This window comes from Loxodonta africana, chromosome 2 (genome assembly GCF_030014295.1).
Source record: "Loxodonta africana isolate mLoxAfr1 chromosome 2, mLoxAfr1.hap2, whole genome shotgun sequence".
NCBI classification, from domain to species: domain Eukaryota; kingdom Metazoa; phylum Chordata; class Mammalia; order Proboscidea; family Elephantidae; genus Loxodonta; species Loxodonta africana.
In genome coordinates, this window is record NC_087343.1 from 28,268,183 (window position 1) to 28,293,439 (window position 25,257).

The following is a 25,257-nucleotide window of genomic DNA, read 5'->3' on the forward strand; positions in this document are numbered from 1 at the left end:
TATGGATTACACCTCAACATAAAGAAAACAAAAATCCTCGTAACTGGACCAATAAGCAACATCATGATGAATGGAAAAAGACTGATGTTTTCAAGGACTTCGTTTTACTTGGATCCACAATCAATATCCATGAAAGCAACAGTCAAGATATCAAATGACATATTTGCATTGGGAAAATCAGCTGCAAAAGACCTCTTTAAAGTGTTAAAAAGCAAAAATGTCACGTTGAAGACTAAGGTGCACCTGGCCCAAGCCATGGTGTTTTCAATGGCTTTACATGCATTTGAAAGCTTGGCTATGACTAAGGAAGGCCTAAGAAGAATCTTCTCCTTTGAATTATCGTGTTGCAAAGAAATCGAACATACCGTGGACTGCCAAAAGAATGAACTAATCTATATTGGAAGACGTACAGAAGCAAGAATGTTCTCTCCTTAGAAGTAAGAATGTGGAAGCTTCTTCCCACATACTTTGGGTATTTTATCAGGAGAGATCTGTCCCTGGAGAAGGACATCATTCTTGGTAAACTAGAGGGTCAGTTAAAAAGTGGAAGACCCTCAAGGAGATGGATTGACACAGTGGCTGCAACAATGGGTTCAAGGGTAATAACGATTGTGAGGATGAAACAGGACCCGACAGTGTTTTACTCTGTTGTAGATAGAGTCACTATTCATTGAAACTGACTAAATGGCACCTAATGACAGGAAGAACAACAAATTAATGTTAAAATCTATTAATTCAAAATAATTCCCAATTTTTTTTTGCTTTTATTTTTCCATAATATTAATTAAACATTCTGATGGAATTTTAAATTATATGAATAATCCATAGGATTTTATTTGTGAAATTGATTATGAAACTATGATAATAAAATGGATAATTATCAATTTTAACAAGTAAGAATTTTTATTGTGGACTTTATAACCTTTTTCATGTGTTTCTAGTTTCATTTAAATATCTTTCTGGGATTCTTCTAAGATAATTCTGCTTCTTGAGATTTCCATTTGAATAAAGAATTACACTCATTTACCAAAATTTGCTAAAGTAGCATAGTTTTCTTTTCCATCATCTCTTCCTCAGTCATTGGCAAGGATTTAAGTTCTACAGTCTCTTTAACTAGCATTAAAAAATAAATTTAAAAAGACACTTTTCAAACACCTCCTTTAATAGTTATTAGAGGACATCATTTTCAAAACAAATACGCAGATCTTTATTTTCAACAGTGTATCCAGTCTCTCTCTATTGCTGCTGTAATTTAGTTTTTGCAGTTTGGTCTCTGGTTATCATCCCTGCCAAGCTCCCATCTCTTTACACTGTTCTGTTTCTTTAAGGCTTTCTTGTGGTAATGTTTCTGATAAATCGATTGGTGAAACATACTTTAACTTTCAAGCAATGAATGGCTCAATTTAATACTTCTCAAAATGTGAGTCAAACACAGACCATATAATTTGAATTATTTAATATAAAAATGGTTAGATTGCTCTGCCTTCCAAAGCGTGATTGAACATGTCTGTGATGACTTTCGGTGCATGTAAAAACACCATCAGCACTTGTCATCTCCCTGATCTCTTGCAAAATGAACAACTCACATCTGGGCCAATGGCTCTTTTCATTAACCTCCCAGTGATCTGACTCTAATCACTCTTCTCAGCTGTGTAAATTATATTTACTATAGATAAAAGTTGACATTTTTATAATGTCTACCAATTATACTTCTACAATAGCACTGAGGCAGCTTATGAAATCAATTGCCATATTTATTCTCTATCTTCAATTTCCTTTCTAAAGCACATTCTTTTTTTATGTAAATAGGATAGGGCGAGAATTATGAAAGTGTATTTTTTTCATGATAAAATAGAGTAAAATAGCATAAGTTGTAAAACTATGTTGAATTTCATATAATTATTAATGAAGTCAAGGAATTCATTATACCCTTGTAAACAGGAATATTGATATTTCAATTAAGCACCTGTGAAAATCAATAGTTTTGATATTTGCGTCTCTTTATTCCATTTTGAAGATAACAAGTGTATTTGAATTAATAGTCTCTTCATTTTTTGTTGTTGTTGTTGTTCATTGGTAATAATGTGGACATATATGGAAGTTCAAAGTCAACATGGGAAAAACAAATAGGAAAAGTGAAAATTTTGATAGTCTTGAAATTTCCAAAGCGATTTCACTGGTAAATGCTTCAGCCAGCTTGTGATACCCAAACTATTGTAGTAATTCTTTAGTATTATTCTCCCACTTTCCCATCCAACACGGTTTTTTACTGATGATGTTAAAAACCAAACAGGGCAGTCTACAGGTAGGGAATTAATAAATGCATAATTGAAACATTTGCTTTTACCAAACCTACATACCCCATCATTAACCATAACTTCCTTAGCCAGATTGCCCACACGTTATCATTTAATACCAAAGGTGCTTTCGTTATGTTGCAGAAGTGATTGTTTCAAAATTGTGCTAGAGATCCAAATAAAATTCTCAAGGAAAACATTGAGATCCAGATAGACATCAATTTTCACTTACTAAAACAAAACTGAAAATATGAGTGGACCCCTACATTCTAAATTTTCATTTTTACACTAAATTCTAGTTATTTTCTAGACTTTAAACATATAGTCTAAATTAAGGAGCCCTCGTGACACAATGAGGAGCCCTGAAGGAGCAGAGGTTAAGAGCTTGGGTGTTCAAGTCCACCAGCCATTCCTTGGAAGCCCTGGGGGGCAGCTCTACCCTTTCCTACAGGGTTGTTACGACTCAGAAGCGACGGCAAAAGTATTTTTGGTTTTCGTGTGGGACGGTAGTTAAACACTTGGTTGCTATCCCAAAGGTTGATGTTTCAAACTCACCCAGAGTCTCTGTGGGAGAAAGACCTATCTGCTTCTGTAAACATTATAGCCAGTGACACCCTCCAGGGCAGTTCTACTTTGTCACATGGAGTCACTACAAGTTGGAATTGACTTCACGACACCCCACAACAAAAACGACAAGGTTATAGTTATTACACTACTTAGTCAAAAGTATCAAAAACTAAGGAGCCACAAATTTTCATTGGCCCAGGAACTGCATTCACAGTAAGTCACAAATGCATGTCAATTATTTGAAAAAGTATTTTTGAAAGGAAGGTTTTGTAATATTCTATAAAATAACAAAGAAAAAATGTTACAGAAGAGTCAAGCAGTGATGAAAACTCGTAAAAAAATGAGATTAATTATGAAAAAATAAGATAGGAAAGTTGGTAAACATTTGATTTAAACATATTTTCTTGGGTGCGACACATGAGTAGATAAAAAAGGTGGTAACTTTTCAAAGTCAATATGCTTACTTTGCTGTTTATATTCTTTGTAATTGTTGTTTAGGAATTTGTGTACATATTCTGACCTTTAGGTCCATTATATTTTGTCTTGGGTGAAGTCAGTTCTCTCTTGTTTAGATTTCCTGAGCAGGTACAGTCTGCCTGGCTCTGTCATTAGGAGTCACCTCAACTGGACACCTATGAGAGTGAAGAAGAATGTGCTAATAGCAGCCCTGTTCTAACATTATTCTTTTACTATCTTGGTGAGGAGGGAGGTCACGGAGATACTGAGTGTAAGAAGAGAGGAGGCAAAAAGAAGTGAATTGAAGTATAGAGCAGATCTCTCTGTCGAAATAGCCCTCACTTATCATTAAATATTCATTCTTATCTCATAAAGGAGAGATAAATTGGATGGAAGGTGGTGCCAATGGGAATGGATCCAGGTGCAAAGGTTCATTTCATTTTATATTGTTCCAGCATAGAGTTACCAGGGTCAGAACAAAAGACATATATTTCAACATATTGAGTAGATAGAGGAGGAAGTCCCTGGGTGGCACAGATGGTTAAGGAGTCAACTGCTATAGGAAAGTTTGGCTGTTTGAACCTACCCAGAGGTGCCTCATAAGACAGACCTGTTGATCTGCTTCTGAAAGTTCATAGCCTTGAAAGACCTATGGAGCAGCTCTACTCTGTACAAATGGGGTGGCCGTGAGTTGGAATTCACTCAACAGAAAATAACAACAACAATAGGTAGAAGGGAGTGCTGAAATGATGGAAACATGAAAGATGAAACAAATGATATGTCATTGTTAATAATAATATTACTTTTAGAGGTTTAAATTTACTCATTAAAAGACAAAATTAGATTTTTAGCTGTGGAAGATATGGAGTGATGGGCAGAAAGGAAGAAATGATGAAGACTAAGATAAGGAACATTAGAGAATTATCTATTATTTAGCTGTGAGGGCAGTGAATATATAAACGAGACTCTTTCCTGATCTCTGACCTCACTTCTTGTCACTAGAGATAGGAATAGATATAAATTCTATAAAGCCAAGCTCTGCCTTTTTAATTTTGGACTGAAGAATACATAATCTTTTTCTATAGACCAAGTTTACCTTTTTACTAGACCCAAGTTGGTTGTGTCCAGTTGGTGAGAGAGAGATGCCTCCTAGAGGGACCTAGCTCACTGATTGCTCAGAAGTAGGATTTCATCTCTAGGAAGGGATCGCTGCTCAGCATCACAGGAGAAGCCTCATGGGGATAAGGGCATGGGATTTAATGCACGAAAATATCGGAGGCAGAGTATTGAGGAATTTACCTGATTTTAAGTACTTTGTTGGAAACATCAAGCAATAGTTCCAGATGCTTGTCTTGCATTGTACACAGGAGGTCACCTCTTGCATCAACTCAGAGCTTTCTGAACCCCAAATGTAGACAATAAACTTCGGAGGTTTTCTTTTTTGGCATCCTACTTCTTAAATTTTTTCTCTGTCTATTCTTTTCCCCTTCCTTCATCTCCTTATCAAACCTACGAGCCATTACTTGGGAGAAAGATGTGGCAGTCTGCTTCCACAAAGATTTACAGCCTTGGAAACCCTGTTGGGCAGTTCTACTCTGTCGGATAGGGTTGCTCTGAGTTGGAATCAACTCAACAGCAGTGAGTTGTGTTTTTTTTTTTTGGTTTTCATCTCCTTGTCTGACTTTTTTATTATATATATACATTTTAACTATATATATATATGTATTTTTTAAACAGTCAAAAAATTATATACATCTACTACAAATTAATGGCTAATGTCAGTTGTCTGTGAAGGGAATATAATTACTAATGTGGAAGAGAGATTAAAAATGCTTTTTATCTTTATATTAAAAAGATGTACGTGAATAAAAAACAGCAGATTTAAAAGTTTGTTTAACATTCTGGATAGTTTCCTATATAAAGATTTTGCAGAAGAAGCATTTAATCTCTTATAACCAATATAATTCTGATTCTCATAGAAAACCACTTCTCAGCCTTCAGATTTCAGATTTGATTCTGTCAATCAATTTTTATTTTGCTTCCATCTTTATTACTAAATACTTTATGCATTTTCTAATTTTTTTCAAGCTGGTTTCATTCTTTTCATATCTTACTTTGTGTGTGTATATGTGTGCATGCATTTGTTATTGACTCTTGTCTGCATCTTCATCCCACATTGATTCCTTCCTTTTAGGTGTTTTAAATTTTTATCTTAAAGAATGCAGATTAATCTTAGTAATACTTTTCTTGAGTCTAGTTGGTCATAGTAATGAATATTATCCTTCATATGCTAAATTGTATTCAGCCAAGATCCCAGCTTTAAGAAACGAGGTGTACATTAGCAGTTGATGTGTGTGAAACATTTTTTCATAGGGTCTGGCAAGAGGAAGTCAATATTCAGAAATGAGTTCTTGGCACTGATGAAAAATTATGTCATCACTGATACAACCTCATTAGCTGTTTCTTCACCATCTTCAGGGAAACAAACTCGCTATCACCGCGTATTTTCTGGAGTCATAGGTGATGACTATGAGGTGCAGCCATGAGCAATGATTCTCTGTTTGAATTGCACTAAGATAATAGTGATATTTGGAAATGCTCTTTGCTGAAGGTTCTATTAAGCCTCCAAAAATGTTCTTATTGATTTGTCATTAGTGCCATTACTGTTTTTTTAAATCCAATTCTCTACTAAAGGAAAAAAAAATTAATCAGATGTTTGGTATTTTTCTCCCTTCTTTTTTTCTAAAGAATATTTTCAAATGCTGTCAGTTTGAGTAAAACATTATTAAATGAAAATATAGACATCATATTTAGATGAAATCCTATTTGAAACACCATATACTGCATTTTCATGTATGAAATACTTCAGATAAAAATTCTTCTCTGAAATGGATTTAACACTTTGGACAAATTCACACTATCAGACTAAGTCTAATTCCTTTAACTTTCAATAGTTGTTTGTATTTTTACCTAATGTATAGCTAAATAGACCATATTTTAAAATCCTGAGAAGCAGAGAGAAGTAGTGTCTAGGATATTGCTACTAATGGTTACCTACAGTGTGGGCCCTACTTTCATTTGGTTTTCTCTCTGTTCTCAACCATAAAAATCTCATATGTACTTGAAAGACAATTCAAATATAGTATCACAAAAAGGCTTATTTAATCTTTCTCAAATCCATCAGAAACATTGATCACAATCTTCCTTATTTGAGTTTACTTGTGATCAGATCTCATATGTCTTACTAGATGGCAAATTCCTTTAAGGAAGGAAACTTTCTATTACTGACAATTTATTTCAATACAGTCATAGGATAATGCTGGGGTAGCCAATATTTGTTGAATTTAATTAGGAAGAATGGAATAATTTGAATACAAATAGTTTAAAAATACATTTTAACACACTTCGGTTTTAATTAGTTTTATTTTTCTCTCTGTTTTTCACCCCTTCCCCTTTCCAGTTAGTTAAGAATTTTAGCAACAGTTTATAAAAGAGAATATGCTTTAATAAAGAGAGAAAGTCTAAGGTATATTGGATTTCATTTATGAGAATGAATCTAGCAAAGAGTTAATTTCTAGTTCATCATAGTCAGGTAAAACGCCCTCAATTTTTTTTTCCAAAATTATTAGTTTATATAACATTACTTAATGTAGAAAACCTATTATGGAATATATTGGGCTTTAAAAAGCTTTGGAAGTATTATCATATGAGATGATATCCTTATAGTGCCTTTAAGTACCTCTTTCTCTTAAGCCTTTTCTAAAGGCAGAGAATATGATGGAATAGGCATGCATGCTAATTTGCACTTGGAAACCCTCAGTCTGAGCATTTGAAGAGATTTATTAATTGGTTATATTGAAAAAAAAAAAAAAGTCTGCCATTTCTAATGCTCCCTCAAAGGGAAGAGAAGAGTTGCCTTTGTTTTTGATTACAGATTTATGTTTCTCATCTTCAGCAGAAAAGATGATTTTAAAGAAATTGTTGACTCACAAGTTGAAGAAGATATCTACAATGATTTTTACCTATACTTTTTTTCTTTCTTCAATAGTAAATAAACAAAATGTACATTAAAAAGTAACATGCCAATAAAGCTATCAACATTGTTCCTGGAAAACAGAGTTTAGCTTTCTCTATAAACACTGTTCTCTACAGATTCTATGAACATATTCTGTACAATTTCTCTATAAATATGCTCTATATTCATTCATTTGGCCACATCTTTATATCTAAATATTCTCTAAATTTCAGATTCTTTACAGTGTTTTATTTTAAAACTATGACCTAAAAAAATCTGTATATCAGGACTTTAAAAAAAATAATAATTTAAACTTTAATTCATACATCTCCTAAATGGATCAAGGTATGACAGGGATTCTCAACCTTGGCTCTATTGACACTTTGGGCTGGATAATTCTTTGTCGTGGTGGGTGTATTGTGCATTGTGGAATCTTTAGCAGGATCCCTGGCCTCTACTTACTAGACGTCAGCCAGCAGGACTCCTACCCCTCCAGTTGTGACAAATGTCTCCAGGTGTGCAATGGGGGAGAAAATTACTCCATTGACAAGTGGCAAACATATGCTATTACGCTCAATTTAAGCCAAACTCTCCATGCCCACCATCCCGTGGGATGCTGGTTTACTTCAGAGATCAGGAGAAAACAGACTCTGCAACACTTAAAATATAATCTTTAGTCATTCTATGCCATAGGGAAAAAAATAAGGAAGAAGATAGTACCAAACAATGAAAAATTCTGTTAATCTCTGATTAAAGTTTTTAGATTCATAGAATCAAACCTCTTTTAAAAAAAAAGTAAAATTGTCTATTGCTACTTATGTTTCCTTCAGCTAGATGGTTTTGTAAAGGTGTGTTAATAGCACACACCTAATATTACTTCCCACATGCATTTTTAAATAAGAACAAAGTATAAAATATCTGAAACAATGGTCCTTCTTTATTTAAATCCATAATGGGAGCTAATTTTCACATCACATTTGTCAACTTGTCGCATGCCAAAATTGTAGTTTCAACTTCATTTGCTCAGCATTCCGTTAATAATGAAGGCATTAATGTCTACCAAAATTGTTACAGCTGATATCAAACCAATCAACTTCCTGAGCAATATTGCAAATATTGCAATTTTACCTAGCTATAAAAAGCCATTCATTATTTAATTAGGCATCTATTGTGTTTGACATCCCACACAATTTATTACTGATTCCTTCTTCCTTTTTTTTTAAACTAGCTTTTAGACATTGTAAATCTCAGCAAAAATATAGATATAATAAGGATAATAACTAAGTTCTATTGTATCTCTTAAAATAAAATTTAAACACCATAATTTAAGCATCTGTACTTCTGAACAACCAGTTATATAGTATGACTGACCCAGTGGATATCATCCAGTCTTTTCCTTGGCCTACACTTTCTTGCACATAGTCTCGTGAAAAGGGTAGCCACGATTGTTGTCTTGGTTATCTAGTGCTGTTTTAACAGAAATACCACAAGTGAATGGCTTTAACAAACAGAAATTAATTTTCTCACAGTTCAGAAGGCTACAAGTCTCAATTCAGGCACCTGCCCTAGGGGAAGGCTTGATCTCTTTGTCAGCTCTGTGGAAGTTCTCTATCTCTTCTCAGTTTCTGTTTCTTGGTGATCTTCATGTGGCATGCATCTATCTTCCTCCATCTCTGCCTGCTTGCTTAATCTGTTTTTATATCTCAAAAGAGATTGATTTAAGACATACCCTACACCAATACTGCCTCATTAACATAACAAAGAATAAAACCCCGCTTGCCGTCAAGTCGATTCTGACTCATAGCGACCCTATAGGACAGAGTAGAACTGCCCCACAGAGTTTCCAAGGAGCACCTGGTGGATTCGAACTGCGAACCTTTCGACTAGCAGCTGTAGCACTTAACCACTACGCCACCAGGGTTTCCATAACATAGAGTAAAAAAAAAATAAAAAATATATATATATTTTTTTAACATAGAGTAAAAAAAAAATAGCCAGTCCCAAATGGGATTACAACCACAGGTATAGGCGTAAGGGTTTACAACACATATTTTGGAGGGGGCACAATTCAATCCATACAGTGGCTTTTATAAATTTATCTAGCTATTATAAGTACCCCACTTGTCAGTAGTAGAGATCACCTGAGTCCCCTATCCTCTCTGTGAAACCACTCCTCAAGGAGACTACCAAAGGTTGATTTTCTAAAATCCCATTCACCTTTGATGGAGCCATGATTCACCTAACTGGGTGATACACATCTTCTAGGTATGGATTTCCCTTCCAGGACACATTTGTTTGGTCAGCATTATTATCTAAGAGAGTACCTGATTTGTTATCCTGAGATCTCTGAAAATACTGCCTCAAAACAAGGAGAAGGAGGTACAAAAGTGAACTCATAAACACAGTATTAAATGAAACTTCCATATGATGTATCATCCCTAATTGATGTCCTTTAAAAAGTTGGGATGGCAAAGCTCTAAGTCATTAGCTTGGAATAGGGATCCAACAGTTGGGGTGCGGTCTCTTAAATATGGCAAATACCTTGTGCCAGCAACTTTTATATGGTTTTACATCACCTATAAAGAAAACGTACAGATCTAGAAACCAAGAGGAAGAAGTGGGAAAGGCTGTCTTACCTTCACTCCCAGTGAGTTTCTTCCAGGATTGTGATTCCTACCTCTGTACCCTAGGATATTCTGGACTAAAAATCTTTCTTCCCATCAATAGGAAGTAGCTTCCACCAGAGGACACAGTAGTTGTTCCACTAAATTGAAATCTCTCCTTCATTTAGGGCTCCAGATGGCAATAAGCAGTCAAATAAATGATCACTACATGGCAGGATACCTGATTGTTTTGGGGTAATAGTGTTATCATCACACCCTGTGAGCAAGAAAACCCTGGTGGGGTAGTGGTTAAGAGCTAAGGCTACTAACTAAAACGTCGTTAGTTTGACTCCATGAGGCACTCCTTGGAAACTCTATGGGGCAGTTCTACTCTGTCCTAAAGGGTTGCTATGAGTTGGAAACTATTTGACAGCAACGGGTTTGGTCTTTTTTTTTTTTTTTTTTTGGTTTTATGTGGGCAAAGGGGAGTATATCTAGATTCAGGGTACCATTTTGTGGCTTCCATGACTAGTGATGTTCATGATCAGGCAATTGTGTCTCCAATAGTCTGACAAGGACATATAACCAGGGGCCCTACTTTATCCAAAATAATAGTTTGGGATATTCCAGTGGTCAAGCGATATTCCAGCATAAATGCTGACAGAGTCTGAAGACAATTTAGAATTGGGGGAGAGAAGAGAGATGTTATAGCCTCAAGATCAACTGTAGTAGCAAAATCTGTAGTTGTTCTTACTGGCCCTCCTGCTAAAACCATATTTTAAGAAATTGTGGGTAGGTACTTTTTTTACTATCTTGACAAATTAATAACTAGATAAAATGGATTTAGCATGAACCTGAAGGTATCCTGTCCTTGTTTACTTGGCTTACATGATAGACTAGTGGCTCAAATTCCAAGAGTATGTGATATTTATGTTATAACTGGAGAGTATACAATGAAGGGAAAAATTCTGGGTCCTTAATATTGCCTAAGGGAGCCCAAATGGTGCAGCGGTTAAGTGCTCTGCTGCTAACTGGAAGGTTGGAGGTTCAAACCCACCAGCTGCTCTGTAGAAGAAAGATGTGGCAGTCTGCTTCTGCAAAGATTTTTCACGTCGGACACCCTATGGATCAGTTCTACTCTGTCCTATAAAGTCACTATGAGTCAAAATAGACTTAACGACAACAAGTTTGGTTTTTGTTTTAATATTGCCTAAAAAAATAAAATAAAATAATTATTAGCAGCCCTTGGAAACCCTGGTGGCGTAGTGGCTAAGAGTTCAGCTGCTAACCAAAAGGTTGACATTTCAAATCCACCAGGCACTACTTGGAAACCCTATGCGGCAGTTCTACTCTGTCTTATAGGGTCACTATGAGCTGGAATCGACTCAGTGACAACGAGTTTGTTTTGTTTTATTAGCAGCCCTTAGGTTTCCCTGGGTGGCACAAATGGCTACGCACTTGACTACTGTTTGGAAGGTGGTAGTTCAAACCCACCCAGAGGTGCCTCATAAGTCAAGTCTAGTGATCTGGTTGGCAAAATTCAGTCTTGAAAACCCTATGGAGCAGTTTTACTCTGTACACAGGGGGTCCATTTGGGGTTACCATGAATCAGAATCTACACCATAGCAACTAACAACAGCAGCCCTGAATATTAACGGACAGGAATTGGTGTATAAATATGTAGTTTCCTCATCTCTTGGGTAGAATAATTTCTGTTTTGTGTTCCACATCAACTATCAAATTTCCCCAGTGGAATTAACCTCTGCTTACTCATAAATATAATTAGATTGATACTACACCTATTATGTTTATTGCTAGTTCATTTCTCTCGAGTTGTATCCTGGTAAAACAGGAGAATATTAAAATCAAATCCCTCCTCTACTGCTTTCTAAATGTGTAATGTAACTCTTGAAACAATGCAGGAAGGTGCGTGTAAAGTCTTGTACATCAGAGCATTTCTTCTCTTGTTGCTGAAATTTCTTCTTCTACCGTGTGCAAAGGAAACCCTGGTGGCATAGTGGTTAAGTGTTACGGCTGCTAACCAAAGGGTTGCCAGTTCGAATCCGCCAGGCGCTCCTTGGAAACTCTATGGGGCAGTTCTACTCCGTCCTATATGGTCACTATGAGTCAGAATCGACTCGAGGCCACTGGGTTTTTTTGGAACTGGACGTTGTGAAAAAGCAGAGGCAGATCTGTGGAATAATGAGAGACCATGTAATGAAAAACCATGTAGGTCTGGCTTCCAGATAATACAGATACCTCCACCTTTTCCAGCTGAGGACCCAGATATTTGAGTCAGACCATGGTGGGTTAAACAGTCCCAGCTAGGCCAACTCGAACTAGAATAATGCCTAATCAACCAACACACAGAATTAAGAGAAATAAACACATTTTTTAAGGCCAGGATGTTTTGAGGTGATTTGTTATATAACATTATATATATGTATATATATATCCATTTTCTCCCATCACTCTTCATTTTACCCAACTTTATTCCATCTTGGTTGTTATTTTAATGTTTTGACATAAGCAGGACAAAGACAAAATATAAATTCCTCAGGCAGCCCTGATAAAAGTTGGCTGCTGGTTAAATTAATGACTTAGACATGCTGTCAGAATTTAACTATAACTTGTAGATCACTGTTTCTTTATCAGTCAAAATCATTAGGTCAGAAAATCCTTCACATAACACAGAAAAATTAATCTGACTGTTTAAAATTTGCCACTTCCTTAAAGGAGTAAAAAGGAGTGAATATGAAAGACAGAAGGTATTTCAGCAGTAACACCCTAGTATGATATCAGGTGTTGGTACCATTAATTCATGTTGAATTGATTTCATATTGAGATATTTTACCTAATATCTGGCAACAAATAGTTTAATACATGTACAAATATTCTAATGTTATAGAATTTTGCACCAGGCCCAAGCCATGGTATTCTCAGTCACCTCATATGCATGTGAAAGTTGGACAGTGAATAAAGAAGACTGAAGAAGAATTGATGCTTTTGAATTAGGTGTTGGGGAAGGATACCGAATATACCATGAACTGCCAGAAGAAAAAACATATCTGTCTTGGAAGAAGAACAGCCAGAAGGCCCCTTAGAAACAAAGATGGCAAGACTTTATCTCACATACTTTGGGCCTGTTATCAGGAGAGACCAATCCCTGAAGAGTGACATCATGCTTTGTGAAGTAGAGGGTCAGGAAGAAAGAAGAAGGCCCTCAAGAAGATGGATTGACACAGTGGCTGCCAACATTGGCCTCAAGCGTAACAATGATTGTGAGAATGGTGCAGGACTGGGCAGAGTTTCTTTCTGTTGTACATAAGGTCACTATGAGCCACAACTGACTTGATAGCACTTAACAATAACAATATAGAATTTTAATAGCATATTTAAGAAACTGTAGCAGATTGTATTAAGATAAAGTTTTTAAAAAAGTTATGATTAGTTTTAAGAATTCGAAGCTTAAATTTTAAGCTGATACATTAATCAAATAGCAGTTCCTTTGTGGAGTTCTTGTCTCCAAATTTTTTTGCTTTTTTTTTTGCTTATAAGTAGCAACAATTTCAAGCTTGAGGAATCAACTCCCTGCTTCTTTGCCACCTAACACAATGAGTGTAAGTAAATTTAATGAATGGAATTCAAATTATTTCAGACACCTAGCTGCAAGTGAATCAGGATATAAAAGTTTTTGCTTCCCAGTGCTGAAATTCAATAAAGCACATGAGGATGAGTTTTTCACACTTGAGAATCAGTTCTTCTTTTAAAGTAATAAAGTAATTATAATAATAAAATTACCTGTAGTTCACAAGCTTTTTACTTTTAAGAAGATCATGTATTGTTGTGGATTGAATTGTTTCCCCCCAAAATGTGTAATAACTTGGCTAGGCCATGATTCCCAGTATTGTGTGATTATACACCATTTTTTCATCTGATGTGATTTTCCTATGTGTTGTAAATCTTACCTCTATGATGTTAATAAGGCAGGATTAGAGGCAGTTATGTTAATGAGGCAGGACTCAATCTACAAGACTAGATTTTGTCATAAGTCAATCTCTTTTAAGATATAAAAGAGAGAAACAAGCAGAGAAACAGGGAACCTCATACCACCAAGAAAGAGGAGCCAAGAGAATAGTCCATCCTTTGTGCCCAGTGTCCCTGTGCTAAGAATCTCATCTACCAGTAAAGTCTGATGACAAGGAATTTCCCCCAGAGTTGACAGAGAGAGAAAGCCTTCCCCTGGAGCTGGTGCCCTGAATTCGGACTTCTCGCCTCCTAGTCTTTGAGAGAATATTTTTTTCTTTGTTAAAACTATCCACTTGTGTTATTCCTGTGATAGTAGCACTAGATAACTAAGGCAAAAACTGGTATCAGGAGTGGGATGCTGCTCTAACAGACACCTAAAATGTGGAAGCAGTTTTGAAACTGTGAAAGGATAGAGACTGGAAGAGTTTTAAAGTGGCTAATAATAAGAGCCTAGATTGCCTTGAAGAGACTGTTGGTGGAATTATGGGCACCAAAGAAAATTCTGGTGAGGACTCTGAAGGAAGTGAGGAGAGCTGTTACACTGGAGACAGTACAGATGATGGGAAACAACAGCAGAGAAATGGCAGCAGCAAAGAAACTGCAGCAGCAGAACCAAGAGACCACTGGGAGATAGTGCTGGAACCCATCCATGGAACGAAAGAGCTGAGTGCCTTCAGGCTGGAGATTATCAGTGGTTTGGAGTGCCTCTAGGCACTCGTCAGTGAAGGTAAAGAGCTTTGGAACAGTGTGCCAGCAGGGCAAACTCAAGCAGCAAGGCTCTAGAGGCCAAGGAACAAGGATGCAAAAGCTGAAGAGACAAGAAACACAGAAAGCAGAGCTACCTCACTCTCAAAGGGTAGGACCATGACCCCTACATTCTCAAAGGGTGGAGTTGCCACTCAGATGGACTAGGAGAATGGAGTTACCCAAATTCAAGGAATCAGAGTTTCCATTCCAGTGGGTCTGGAAGGTGGAGCTGAAGCCCAAGGCTGAGGGGTCTCCACTCAGAATCCAGAGAGTGTAACCAATACCTAGAGTCTGAAGGGCAGGGCCATTGTCTGTTGTCTCATGCCAAAAACCAAATCAAACCTGTTGCTGTCGAGTGGATTCCAACTCATAGTGGCCCTGAAGGACAGAGTAGAACTACCCTATGGGGCTTCCAAGAAGCACCTGGTGGATTCAAACTGCCAACCTTTCAGCTAGCAGCCATAGCTCTTAAGCACCATGGCACCAGTGTTTCCAAATAGTCTCAGAGAACAGAGGATCATTTTCAAGCCTTGAGGGCTGATATAATGTGTTCTGCTGACTTGTTTGGTACCTGTTAATCAACCCTTTTTTCCTTCCAATTTCTTCTATCTCTAATGGAAATGCCTGCTTTATACCTATTCCATCATTGTATTTTGGAAGCAGATAACTTGTATTATAGATTTAACAGATCAAAGAAAGGTTTGGATTTTGTAGTCAGTGTTGAATTAAGACCTTTGCTATGAGATGATACATTGAATATGTTTTATGTGGCAAGTACATGAATTTTTGGTTGCCAAAATATGGAATGTTATGGATTGAATTGTGTCTTCCAATAACGTGTGTCAACTTGGTTAGGCCATGATTTCCAGTATTATGCGATCGTTCACCATTTTGTCATCTGATGTAATTTTCAATGTGTTGTAAATCCTACCTCTATGATGTTAATGAGGCAAAATTAAAAACAGTTATGTTAATGAGACAGGACTCAAACTACACAATTACATTTTGTCATAAGTAAATCTCTTTTCAGATATAAAAGAGAAGCAAGCAAAGAAACAAGGGGGCCTCATACAACCAAGAAACAAGAACCAGTGCAATAGTGTGCCTTTTCAACCTCGGGTCCCTGTGCTGAGAAGCTCCTCAACTGGGGAAGATTGATAACAGAGAGTGAAACCCTTCCCCTGGAGCTAACGTCCTGAATTGGACTTCTAACCTCCTACAACTGTAAGAGAATAAATTTCTCTTTGTTAAAGCCATCTACTTGTGGTATTTCTGTGATAGAAACACTAGATAACTAAGGTTTATTGTATTAAAGAAAATCCTTCATACTTCCCTTATCTTAGTGAGAAGCAAATGAAATGGCTAAGAAAAACTATTCTATTTTAATTTTTAAAAATGTATATTCACTGTAAAGCTTTCTCAGTATATGTGTGGTTCTGAATAAATTCATTTATAAAAGTCATATTAATCCTTTCCTACTTGTTGAATAACTTTTAAAATTCCACCACCTGCTAGCAGACTTTGGAGGAGTATATAGGTAAGGAAACCCTGGTGGCATAGTGATTAAATGCTACAGCCTCTAAACAAAAGGCCGACAGTTCTAATCCACCAGCTGCTCCTTGGAAACCCTATGGGGCTGTTCCACTCTGTCTTATAGGGTCATGACTATGAGTCAGAACCCACTTGATGGCAACGGGTTTTATAAGTAAGATTAGGAGTCTATTAGAAGTAGTTATTCCAGAACGATAAAATAACTTAAGAATTGGAGAGAATAGCCTTACAAAAGGTAAATTGTGGCTCCGATTTTCCTTAGTTCAATAATTTTCTTAAATCATCTTTAAAATTACAAACACTTTATTCCACATTGGACAGAATTTTTAAATGTTTATCATATTTGCAGTTTTATGAAATCTGTTTTAACCAAAATATTTATTTATTTCCAGGATTCAGCCTTTCCACAAAGACACAAACTATGACAACACATAAATGTAATTTTTTCAACATCTTGCTATTTAATATTAAGGTTTTCAGAGTTTAAAAAATCATTCTCAGAGACGTAAAGTTTTTTTTTAATTAAAAATAACTTTGAGCCAAGAGTTTTTTTTTTTTTGGCCTGGCAACAATATTTCAGTAATTATAATAAAATTGTAATTATAATCATATGGCTGATCATTATTGTTACTGTTAAACCCCACTTAAAACCAAAAAAAAACAGACCCATTGTTGCTGAGTTGATTCTGACTCAAAGCGACCCTATAGGACAGAGTAGAACTGTCCCATATGGCTCCAAGGAGTTGCTAGTTTATTCAAACTACATACCTTTTGCTTAGCAGCAGAACACTTAACCACTGTGCCACCAGAGCTCCTGTAGCTAATATCTTCCCTAGAAAAACATAAAATAAGTGTTATTAATAAGGATTTCTTTATTTGTACCATGTATTCTATTAGAAAAACAGAAATTTTTCAATGCATTTCCAAAGGTGGAAGGTTATTTGGGAGAAAGTAAACTGTTTTCTGTATATAAATAATCCAAGAAGCTTGACTATATGAAGAGGAATGCTGTATCAGGATTGAAGGAAAACTCATCAACAACCTGCAATATGCAGATGACACAACCCTTCTTGCTGAAAGTGAAGAGGAGTTGAAGTACTTACTCATGAAGGTCAAAGACCACAGCCTTTAGTATAGAACACACCTCAACATGAAGAAAACAGAAGTCCTCACAACTGGACCAAGAAGCATCATAAATGGAGAAATGATTGAAGTTGCCAAGGATTTCATTTTACTTGTATTCAAAATCAATGCCCATGGAAGCAGCAGTCAAGAAATCAAATGATGTATTGCATTGGGCAAATCTGCCACAAAAGACCCCTTTAAAGTGGTGAAAAGCAAAGGTGCCACTTTGAGGACTTAGGTATTCCTGACCCAAGCCATATTTTCAGCCACCTCATATATATGTGAAAGCTGGATAATGAATAAACAAAACTGAAGAAGAAACGATGCCTTTGAATTATGGTGTTGGCAAAGAATGTTGAACATACCATGAACTTCCAGAAGAACAAACAAGCCAGAATGCTTCTTGGAAGTGAGGATGGTGACACTTTGTCTCAAGTGATCAGGAGGGGCCAGTCCCTGGAGAAGGACATCATGCTTTTTAAGGTAGAAAGTCAGCAAAAAAGAGGAAGACATTCAACAGGATGGATTGACACAGGGGCTGGAACAATGGGCTCAAGCATAACAATTGTGAGGACTGCGCAGGACTGGGCAGTGTTCCTTTTTATTGTCCATAGGGTCTTTATGAGTTGGAAGCCATTGGACAGCACCTAACACAATGGTCTGTTTTTGAAAATGATGCAACTTAAGTTATACATCCTATAAGCTTTTTCGTCTGGAAGCTATTATTCAGTCATGATATGCGCATGATGCATCTCTGTTGTGCATTTTGTAGTAGTGGCTACATTTTCATTGTCTTTTGGAGTTGTATCATACATTAAATGCATTAATTAATTCTGTTATTGATGACAAATTGTTCTTTCTAGTTTGTGGATATTACAAATAATAGTTCTGTGGATACTCTTTACATGTGGCTTGGAAAACATAAGCGTGTATTTCTGTTTGGTTATTCCTAGTAAAGGAATTGCTGGGTCACAGGGATTTATATATTTAATTTTTACAAAAATGCCAAACACTGAATTTCACACAGACCTGATTGAGATTATTAAGTTGATGAGTTTTTGAAGTTAGAGTAGTTGTTGTTATGGGTTAAGAATTCTGCGGATGCTGTGACGGGGTGAATTTATTTTGCATGTGGTAAAGACATCTGTTTTAAGGGGGCAGAGGGTGGACTACTGTGAACTGAATTGTGTCCCCTAAAAAGGTATGTTGAAGCCTAGTCCCTGAAACATGTGAACATGGCCTTGTAGATGCTTTCAGTTAAATTGACATGAGATCATACTGGTGTAGGGTGGATCCTGGTCCAATCTGAGTGCTGTCCTTTTAAGAGAGAAAAACAAATACAGAGAGACAGAGAGAAGATGGCCTTGTGATGGCAGTTATGCTGCAACTTCAAGCCAAGGAGTACCTTGGGCTACGAAAAGATGGGAAAGACAAAAGAAGATCTTCCCCTAGAGGATTCTGAGACAGCATTGCCATGCCAGAAACCTGAATTCAACCTACTAGACTCCAGAAATATAACACAATAAATTCCTTTCCTATAAGCCACCTAGTTTGAGTGTGTAGCCTTTTGTTATGTCAGTCCAGGGAAACTATTATAATGTATAAACTTCAATTATTATCCAAGTTTTTGAAAGTTGTATTTTAAAGCAATAATTCAAAATATTATGTGACTTTATGTTGAAAGGAGCCATGAGGGCACAGTGGCTAAGCATTAAGCTGCTAATAAGAGCTTGGCAGTTCAAATCCACCTGCTGCTCCTTGGAAACCCTATAGGGCAGTTCTACACTGTCTTATAGGGTTGCTGTGGGTCTGAATGGACTCAACAGCAATGGGTTTTATGTTGAAAAAGAAAATTCTTAGTTTAGATATTAGAATGACTTTAGTTGCATCTACAAGTAGGCAACTTTATCCTGTTTTTTACATTTTTAAAACAAGAGGCAAAAAAAGAAAAAAAAAAACATCAGTTTTATATGTTATTGTTGCTGTCATGAGTCAATTCTGACTCATAGTGACCCTACATATAGCACAACGAAGCACTGCCCGGTCCTGTACCTTGAGCCCATTGTTGGAGCCACTGTGTCAATATATCTCCTTAAGGGTCTTCTTCTTTTTGGCTGAACCTCCATTTTATCAAGCATGATGTCTTTCTCTAGTAACTGGTCCCTCCTGATAAAAAAAAAAAAAAAAAATTTTTTTGCTTCTAATGAGCATTCTGGCTGCACATATTCCAAGAGAGATTTGTTTGTTCTTCTGGCAGTCCATGGTATATTCAGTATTCTTCCCCAAAGTCATAATTCAAAGACATCAATTCTTCTTCAGTTTTCCTTACTCATTGTCCAGCTTTCACATGCATATGAGGTTATTGAAAACACCATAGCTTGGGGCAAGAGCACCTTAGTCCTCAAAGTGAAATCTTTGTGTTTTAACACTTTAAAGAAGTCTTTTACAGCAGATTTGCCCAATGCAATATGTCCTTTGATTTCTTGACTAGTGCTTCCAGGGGCATTGATTGTGGATCCAAATAAAATGAAATCTTTGACAACTTCAATATTTTCTCTACTTATCATGATGTTGCTTACTGGTTCAGTTGTGAGGATTTTTTGTTTTCTTTGAGGTGTAATCCATAAGGAAAGCTGTGATCTTTGATCTTCATCAGCAAGTGCTTAATCAGTAAGGCCTCTTCACATTCAGTAAGCAACATACTCTCATCTGCAAATCACAGGTTGTTAATGAGTCTTCCTCCAATCTTGATGGTGTGTTCTTCTTCATATAGCCCAGCTTCTCAGAGTATTTGCTCAGCATAGAGATTGAATAAGTATGGTGAAAGGATTCAACCCTGATGCACACCTCTCCTGACTTTAAACCACACAGTATTGCATTGTTCTATTCCAATGACTGCCTCTTGATCTAAGTACAGGCTCTTCATGAGCACAGGTAAGTGTTCTGGAATTGTCATTCTTTGCAACATTATCCATAATTTGTTAAGATACACACAATTGAATACCTTTGCATAGTCGATAAAACACAGGTAAACAACTTTGTGGTAGTCTTTGCTTTCAGCCAGAATCCACCTGATATCAGCACTGATATCCCTTGCTCCTCATTTTCTTGTTAATCCAGCTTGAATTGATGGCAATTCCCTGTCAATGAACTGCTGCAACTGCTTTTGAATCATGATCAGCAAAATTTTACTTGTGTGTGATATTAATGATATTGTTCGATAATTTCTACATTCTGTTAGATCTCCTTTCTTTGGATTGTGTGCAAATATGGATCTCTTCCAGTCAGTTGTCCAGTCAGCTGTCTTCTAAATTTCTTGGCATAGATGAGTGAATGCCCCCAGTGCTGCATCCTTTTGTTGAATCATCCCGGTTGGTATTCCATCAATTCCTGGCACCTTGTTTTTCACGAGTGTCTTCAGTGCACAGACCTCTTCCTTCAGTGCAGTCAGTTCTTGATCATGTATTACCTCCTGAAATGGTTGAATGCCCACCAATTCCTTTTGCCTACAATATCTATGTTTATGCTATCCATTTCATTTTTGAAAGTTTCTAATTTTTCTAGATTCATACTTCATATATTCCTTATTCTGATAATTAATGAATATTTGTAACTGTTTCCCTTATTTTGACTTGTGCCACATCAGCAAATGAAAGTCCTGAAAGCTTGACTCCAGCCAAGTCATTAAGGTCGGCTCTATTTTGAGGAGGCAGCTCTTTCTCAGTCATGTTTTAAGTGCCTTCCAATTTAAGGGGCTCAACTTCTGGCACTATATCAATATTTCGATGGTATTCCTAAGGTTTTTTCTAGCCAATTTTCTCAGAAGTAGACTTCTTGATCCTTCTTAGTCTGTTTTAGTCTGGAAGTTCAGCTGAAACCTGTCCACCAAGTGTGGTCGTGTTGATATTTGAAATACCAGTGGCAAAGCTTCCAGTATCACAACACTCAAGCTTCCACAGTGCAACAAACTGACAGAAAAGTGATAGAATTTTATGATACCTGGCCAATAGAAACCTGTGATGGTGAAGGTATAGTTTTTGATCTGAATGTCTTTTTTTTTAAGTCAAGGAAAACTCAAGTTATCTCAAAAATTTTAATAGTTTTCATTGATGGATGCAGCAGAAATTCACTAGAAATAATTACTTAAATTATTTCAAATATGAAAATGTCTAGAAATGTTTTCCCTTTCTACATAATTGAATTATTGCCAAACAAATATAACTTATACTGTACTCACAGTCAGGCATCTTTGCTCAGTAGTCAGATTTGCCCCAGTTCTTCAGTACTTCCATTTTAGTTTCTGAGAGAGGTGCCATTACTATTCTAGGTTACTGACATCTAATATACCAAAGCAGTAATAGAAAAAGAAGAATGAAATTAATTCAATTACAATTAAATTTTGTTTTAGAATATGGGAAACCCTAGTGGTGTAGTGGTTAAGTGCTATGGCTGCTAACCATGAGGTTAAAAAAAAAAAAAAAAAGGTTAGCAGTATGAATTTGCCAGGCGCTCCTTCAAAACTCTAGGGGTCATTCTAATCTGTCCTATAGGGTCACTATGAGTTGGAATTGACTCTGCGGTAGTGGGTTCTTTTTAGTTTAGAATATGAGCCCTCCCAAAAAAGAAGCTTAATAAATGCACCATTTCAAATCCAGCTTTGTTTAAAACTAATTTTAGAATTAATTATAAAATATATCCTGTTGAAGCTGCAAAGCATACTTTTTTTTTTTCTAGTCCACATGGAACATTCTCTAGAATAGATTACACATTAGGTCATAAAACAAACCTTTGCAGAATCCAAAACATCAAAATATTACAAAGCATCTTCTCAGACCATAAAAGTAGAAATCAATAACAGAGAAATCAGGGAAAAGAAATCAAATACTTGGAAAATGAACAATACACTGCTCAAAAAAGGCTGGGTTATAGAAGACATTAAGGAGGAAATAAAGAAATTCATAGAACGCAACGAGACTGAAAACATTTCATATCAAAACCTCTGGGACAGAGCAAAAGCAGTGCTGAGAGGTCAAATTATATCAATAATTGCACACATACATAAAGAAGAAAGAGCCAAAATCAAAGAACTGTCTCTACAACTTCAACAAATAGAGAGAGAGCAACAAAAGAATCCATCAGGCACCAGAAGAAAACAAATAATAAAAATTAGAGCAGAATTAAATGAATTAGAGAACAGAAAAACAATTGAAAGAATTAACAAAGCCAAAAGCTGGTTCATTGAAGAAATTATCAAAACTGAAAAATCACTGGCTAGGCTGACTAAAGAAATACCGGAAAGGAAACAAATAACCCAAATAAGAAATGAGATAGACCATATCGCAACAGACACAACTGAAATTAAAAGAATCCTATCAGATTACTATGAAAAATTGTATTCTAACAAATTTGAAAACCGAGAAGAAATGGATGAATTCCTAGAAACACACTACCTGCCTAAACTAATACAATCAGAAGTAGAACAACTAAATAGACCCATAACAAAAAAAGAGATTGAAAAGGAAATCAAAAAACTCCCAACAATAAAAAGCCCTGGCCTGGATGGCTTCACTGCAGAGTTCTACCAAACTTTCAGAGAAGAGTTAACATCACTACTACTAAAGGTATTTCAAAGCGTAGAAAATGACGGAATACTACCTAACTCATTCTATGAAGCCACCATATCCCTGATACCAAAACCAGATAAAGACACCACAAAAAAAAAGGACCTATATCCCTTATGAACAGAGATGCAAAAATCCTCAACAAAATTCTAGCCAATAGAATTCAACAACATACCAAAAAAATAAGCCACCATGACCAAGTGTGATTTATACCAGGTTGGTTCAATATTAGAAAAACCATTAATGTAGTCCACCATATAAATAAAACAAAAGACAAAAACCACATGATCTTATCAATTGATGCAGAAAAGGCATTTGACAATGTCCAACACCCATTCATGATAAAAACTCTCAGCAAAATAGGAATAGAAGAAAAATTCCTCAACATAATAAAGGGCATTTATACAAAGCCCACAGCCAACATCATCCTAAATGGAGGCAGCACGAGAGCATTTGCCTTGGGAATGGGAACCAGACAAGGATGTCCTTTATCACCGCTCTTATTCAACATTGTGCTAGAGGTCCTAGCCAGAGCAATTAGGCTAGAGGAAGAAATAAAGGGCATCCAGATTGGCAAGGAAGAATTAAAATTATCTCTATTTGCAGACGACATGATCTTATACACAGAAAACCCTAAGGAATCTTCAAGAGAACCACTGAAACTAATAAAAGAGTTCGGCAGAGTTTCAGGTTACAAGGTAAACATAGAAAAATCAGTTGGATTCCTCTACATCAACAAAAAGAATATCAAAGAGGAAATCACCAAATCAATACTATTCACAGTAAAAAAAAAAAAAAAAAAAGTAGCCCCCAAGAAAACAAAATACTTAGGAATAAATCTTACCAAAGACGTAAAAGACCTATACAAAGAAAACTACAAGGCACTGCTGCAAGAAACTAAAAAAGACCTCCATAAGTGGAAAAACATACCTTGCTCATGGATAGGAAGACTTAACATAGTAAAAATGTCTATTCTACCAAAAGCCATCTATACATACAAAGTACTTCCTATCCAAATTTCAATGACATTTTTTAATGTGATGGAGAAACAAATCACCAACTTCATATGGAAGGGAAAGAAGCCCCGGATAAGTAAAGCATTACTGAAAAAGAAGAAGAAAGTGGGAGGCCTCACTCTACCTGATTTTAGAACCTATTAAACAGCCACAGCAGTCAAAACAGCCAGGTATTGGTACAAAAACAGACACATAGACCAATGGAACAGAATTGAGAACCCAGATATAAATCCATCCACGTATGAGCAGCTGATATGTAACAAAGGCCCAGTGTTAGTTAATTGGGGAAAATATAGTCTTTTTAGCAAATGTTGCTGGCATAACTGGCTATATATCTGCAAAAAAATGAAATAGGACCCATACCTCACACCGTGCACAAAAACTAACTCCAAATCGATCAAAGACCTAAACATAAAATCTAAAATAATAAAGATCATGGAAAAAAAAATAGGGACAAAGTTAGGAACCCTAATACAAGGCATTAACAGAATACAAAAAAAAAAAAAAAATTTACTAAAAATGACAAAGAGAAACCAGATAACTGGGAGCTCCTTAAAATCAAACAGCTATGCTCATCCAAAGACTTCACCAAAAGAGTAAAAAGACCACCTTCAGACTGGGAAAAAATTTTCAGCTATGACATCTCTGACCAGAGCCTGATCTCTAAAATCTACATGAGTCTGCTAAAACTCAACCACAAAAAGACAAACAACCCAATTAAAAATTGGGCAAAGGATGTGAACACGCACTTCACTAAAGAAGACATTCAGGCAGCTAACAGATACATGAGGAAATGTTCTCGATCATTAGCCATTAGAGAAATGCAAATTTAAACTACGATGAGATTCCATCTCACTCCAACAAGGCTGGCATTAATCCAAAAAACACAAAATAATAAATGTTGGAGAGTCCGTGGAAAGATTGGAACACTTACACACTGCTGGTGGGAATGTAAAAGGGTACAACCACTTTGGAAATCGATCTGGCATTTCCTTAAAAAGCTAGAAATAGAACTACCATACGATCCAGAAATCCCACTCCTTGGAATATATCCTACAGAAATAAGAGCCTTTACACAAACAGATATATACACACCCATGTTTATTGCAGCACTGTTTACAATAGCAAAAAGCTGGAAGCAACCAAGGTGTCCATCAAAGGATGAATGGATAAATAAATTATGGTATATTCACACAATGGAATACTACACATCGATAAAGACCAGTGATG